Source organism: Artibeus jamaicensis, unplaced genomic scaffold (assembly GCF_021234435.1).
Source record: "Artibeus jamaicensis isolate MK-2021 breed Jamaican fruit bat unplaced genomic scaffold, CSHL_Jam_final scaffold_916, whole genome shotgun sequence".
Classification (NCBI taxonomy): Eukaryota; Metazoa; Chordata; class Mammalia; order Chiroptera; family Phyllostomidae; genus Artibeus; species Artibeus jamaicensis.
In genome coordinates this window covers 31,309,482-31,314,434 of record NW_026522059.1, presented here as the reverse complement: position 1 = coordinate 31,314,434, position 4,953 = coordinate 31,309,482, and the positions used below count along the sequence as shown (strand labels likewise).

General features: G+C 46.6%; 1 non-coding gene across 1 annotated transcript; it reads right to left on the bottom strand.

Annotated features, from left to right (window-relative positions):
- Window positions 1-370: 370 nt before the first annotated feature.
- TRNAS-AGA (transfer RNA serine (anticodon AGA)) lies at window positions 371-452 on the bottom strand. Its single transcript has one exon. It is a non-coding gene; the product is annotated as a tRNA-Ser (tRNA).
- Window positions 453-4,953: the final 4,501 nt, after the last annotated feature.

Here is a 4,953-nt window from a genome sequence, read left to right as displayed (position 1 = left end):
TTTGGCGTTGACACGGTCGCGCAGAAGTAAGCTGTGGGTCCGCGCGGCCTGGCGCTCGTTCTCTGATCCGCGGGGAGGGCGGGCGGAGCTGTTCCTTCCTGCGCGACCTTCCTTGCGACGCTCTGCTATGACTCGCTCCGTGTGGCCTGGCACGTTTCGGTCCTATCTCCCCCTCCTGGGTCCGGGTTGACACTACAATCACAAGACTCCCAAGCTCTTTTGTTTTCTCCTTTTCCCGGCCCATTGGGGTCCGTGCAGTACTCCAGCCGTTCATGAAATCTTTAAATTACCTGTGGAAAAGTCGAGGAGAACCCTCTAAAACGAAAACAAGTATTGAGAACAAATACTTTTAAGCAAAAGTCTGGCTTCCCGTAGTCGGCAGGATTCGAACCTGCGCGGGGAGACCCCAATGGATTTCTAGTCCATCGCCTTAACCACTCGGCCACGACTACTGCTGATGTTAATTTCAGCAGTGAAATCTATATGGAATCTATGCACAAGTGGCTGCTACAGTAACGTTGAGATCGGGTGAAAACACTGCAAAGCTGTTCTGTGAGAATGTCATGGCTCTAATAATTTTAGCTTTTTGGAAGAACTCGCAGCATATCCCCCTCAAACTTTTTCCCTTCATCAGAAACACAGTTCTAGTAAATCTCTATAAAGTTAGAGTCAGAAAATAGGAGAGAGGGAGGAGAGCCCTGGGTCCACCCTGCAGAATGTTGGTGCCATTTGTTGGGAGGAACCTGGAATCTCTTCTCTCACCAAGGCAGCCTCCGGTGGTTTCCAGGGCAACGCGATGCCTCGCAATACTCGCCCTCAGCCAACCAGCCTTTGGGCTTCCTTTCATGGATCCCAGCTTCATTTCCCAATCTTGTTCTTAGACAAACAGCTCCCAGAACTCTTTCTTCTTCCACTACGCGCTAAAAAGCTGTTACTTACCGATTTAAATTCGTTATGCCGGGTAAGACTGTTCCACCCTACCTTAAAAGATGACTTTGAAAAGTGTAATGCTCGATATAAATGTAAGGTATTGTCGTTTAATGGTATTCGTAGAAATACTATGCACGGTGTAAACTGGACTTTGAGTCTTGCTAAAGGGAGGGTAGTAACGAGATTGGTACCCTTGGGAAATGGAAATAGCTTGGCCCAGACGATTTAGTAGCTTCATTGAAATAAATGTCCAAGAAAAGCAACCTGCAGTGGTGAGCTGGAGCAAAGGGTGCCTACTCATTAGCACCCATCTTTAAATTGTCACCAGTTTTGGGCGCCAGTTGTTAGATGCAATCATTATTAAAAATTAAATTATATAAACTTATAATTAACTAGGTTAAAACCGAAAATAATACTGAAAATCATCATGGTCTAGTTAGTTCATTACAGTTACTATAATTTATGCTGTTGAGGTTATTTACATTTATTGTACCTGAAATACTGTACAATGCCTTGCTACTGTGAATCTCTTCGTAACTTCCTATTTAGTGATGTACTTAGTTACTTGAAATCAGCCTTCACTGATGTACTTACACCAGGAAAATTGCAAATGCTACAGAGTACGGACCCCCCACCCCTGCCAAGAGTTGATTGTGAAACACTGACCTGCACACCACTAATGTTACCACCAGACCACCTTGAATATTCCCAGCAAGCTAAAACTCTCCTTACCTGCAGAGCTGCCCTGGTTATTCTTCCTGCAGCTTTGTTCTAGTGACTAGAATTCTGGCATATTGTGTGACTTCCCACTCAATTTTTCAAGTCCCCCCCTCCCAAGTTGCTTTGTAGGGTGATTTTTTTGGATTTGTCCTTTAGCTGAAAACACGAATAAGCCACTTGATATTGAAGTTGCCCTTGCAACATGGTTCCAGGGGGAATAATGCATAGTTTCCATCCTGTTTAACAGGCTTAAGTTAATGACTTGATTTTTCTTAGAAAAAAAATGAAATCTGAGGTGGTATATATCAGTATAATTGACATATACCTCTGTATTTTTGACGGCTTCTGGTCGGGATGGTGGAGAAGGTAAATGAGGTACTCACATCCTCCCTTGACAACATCAAAGTTACAACTAAACTATGGAGCAACCACCACTGGCAACTGCCTGAAGTCTAGTTGAACGGAATTCCTATAAATAAGGATAGAAAAGCCATGTCGAGACTGGTAGGAGGGTGGAGGTGCGAAATGAGCTGGTCTCACACCCACATGCGGTGGTTAAAAATTCCGAGGACCATCTCATCTCTGGAGGTTCCCCCTGAGGAGCTAGGGGTTTCAGCCCCACCTGAGGCTCCCCGGCCCAGGGTTCTAGTCCTGGGGAGTCATAACTTCCGGCTGTGAAAAACAGTGGAGATTAAGGCTGTGAGACAGAGGGCTTCTGGAGTTCCAGAAATTCTTCTTAAAGGACTGTGAATGGACTTACTTGCTGACAAACTCACTTGCTCTGACTTCCAGTGCTGGGTCAGCAGCTTGAAAAGCATCAGGGACGTACGGGGAGGAACTGAATTTTCTGGCTCCCGGTGGAGGGCTGGAGGGGCAGCTTTCTCCCACACTGAAGTGCTGGCAGAAGCCGTTGTCCCTTTGCTGAGTTCTCCCCTATAGGCACAGGTAGGGGCCATATCTGAGTCTCCATCAACTTGACTACCACTGTTAACGCCACCCTGGTGATTCTCTGAGACCTCACTCAACCAACTTTCAGGCTCACCCAAGCTGCTTCCAGTGGCTATTCCATACACATAGCCTCTCTTGGCCCATGCTGTGGACTTTCCTAAAATTTGTCAAAGGTTCACAAACACCAAACGATCAGCATCTGGCCTCAGTGTGCTCCATACCTCTTGCTAAATGATCCTAAGCCAGCCACTAGAGGCAGCCAGCCTTGGTTTGCAACTTGGCCTCTCCCAGGCACTTCCAAGCCCAGCCCAAGTGGCAACCATCTGCATATCACTGGTTATCTCATGCTGGCAGCCCCAGGCAGGGCATAGGCAGCAGCCGAGCTTGGCCTGCATTTCCTAGGAGGCTCTGCAGCTAGCACACCCAGTATAAAGCTTCATACCACACCATACCATAGCATCTCCCAGCCACCACCATGAGCGACACACTCAAGGGGCAGATTTGGTATGCACCAGAGCCCCACATAAGTAAGTTCTGCCCCATGAGGTTAGCCAGGGCACAGCAGCTCCACTGCTATGTTGTGGATGGTCCTTGCAATCAGTTGACCTGAGGGTCAATCCCTCCCATTTGATGTGCCTACAGTGATTAAGGCTCAACTACAACCGGAGGGTGCATGTAACCTGGGAGACTATGTCACTGGGCTCCACAAGACATCTACATAAGGCCACTCTGCCCAAACTGGGAGATGTAGGAGCTCTAGTTAATACATAGAAATAAACACAGGGAGTCAGACAAAAATAAAGGCAAAAAAATATGTCCCAAGTGAAAGAACAGGATAAAACTCCAGAGAAAGAACTGAACAAAATGGAGACAAACAATTTACCAGATGTAGAGTTCAGAACACTGGTTATAAGGATGCTCAGTGAATCTCAAAGAATAGATTAACTCAGTAAGAACTAAAATATAGGAAAGATAGAAATGGAGATATAAAACAGAAAAAAGAACCAGTCAGAATGAGGAATACAATAACTGAAATGAAGAATACATTAGAGGGAATCAGTAGATGAAACAGAGGATCATAGAGGAAATTGGGAAGATAAGGTAGTGGTAGATCCCGTCAGATCAGCTGACAGTCTGATGGGAACTCCTTTGTAGGTTACTGTCTCCTTGTCTCTTGCTGCTTCTAAGATTCTCTCTTTCATTTTAATCTTGACTAATGTAATGATGATGTGCCTTGGTGTGTTTCTTCTTGGGTCCAACTTGTTTGGGACTCTCTGAACTTCCTGGACTTCCTGGAAGTCTATTTCCTTTGACAGATTGGGGAAGTTCTCCTTTAGTATTTGTTCAAATAAGTTTTCCACTTGTTGCTCTTCCTCTTCCCCTTCTGGCACCCCTATAATTCTGATGTTGGAATGTGTAAAGATGTCCTGGAGGTTCCTAAGCCTCTCCTCATTTTTTTGAATTTTCATTTCTTTGTTCTTTTCTGTTTGGTTGTTTCTTTCTTCTTTCTGGTCCACTCGATTGATTCGAGTCCCAATTTTCTTTCCATCACTGTTGGTTACCTGTGCATTTTCCTTCATTTCACTTAGTGTAGCCTTTGTTTTTTCATCTAATTTGTGACCAAATTCAACCAATTCTGTGAGCATACTGATCATCAGTGCTTTGAACTGTACATCTGATAGGTTGGCTATCTGTTCATTGCTTAGTTGTATTTGCTGTGGAGCTTTGATCTGTTCTTCCATTTGGGCCGTTGTTGTTTTGTCTTGTCTCGCCTGTTCTGTATGAGGTGCGGAGCCTTAGGTGTTCACCAGGACCTGCCAACCCAGTTGCTGTGTCGTGATGCTGTATGTGGGGGCGGGGCCCCAGAGGGAACAATGGCTCTTGCTCCACTCTCTGTTGGATTTCAGTCCCTTGCATGCTTCCCCAAAGCAAACTGGGCCTTTTTGGTGCTGATTCCCATGTGGGTGGGCTTGTGTATATTCTAGGACCCTGTGGGTCTCTCCAAGGAACTCTCCTGTGAGGCTGGGAGTCTCTCCCTGAGCCTCAACCCCCATTTGTGTTTTCAGTCAGTGTTTTGAGGCTTTATTTCTACATGCTGGGACCCTGGGTTGTGTGGTCTGTCTCTCTCCCTAGTTTCACCTGGTTCATCTGTGTGTGAGTGTGGGACCTCCTGGTCAGCCAACCTCCTTTGCACAGTGCCTCGCTTCACAATTGCCGCCTCGCTGGGTCTGTCTGATGCCACCCCGCGCCCGGGATCTGCCAGCCGCCACTGGCACACCCAAGGTCTGCCCACTGCTGTCTTGCATGCTCGGGGTGCCTTGGGTGCCTGGTGCCACTGCTTTTTGTGCCGGGACC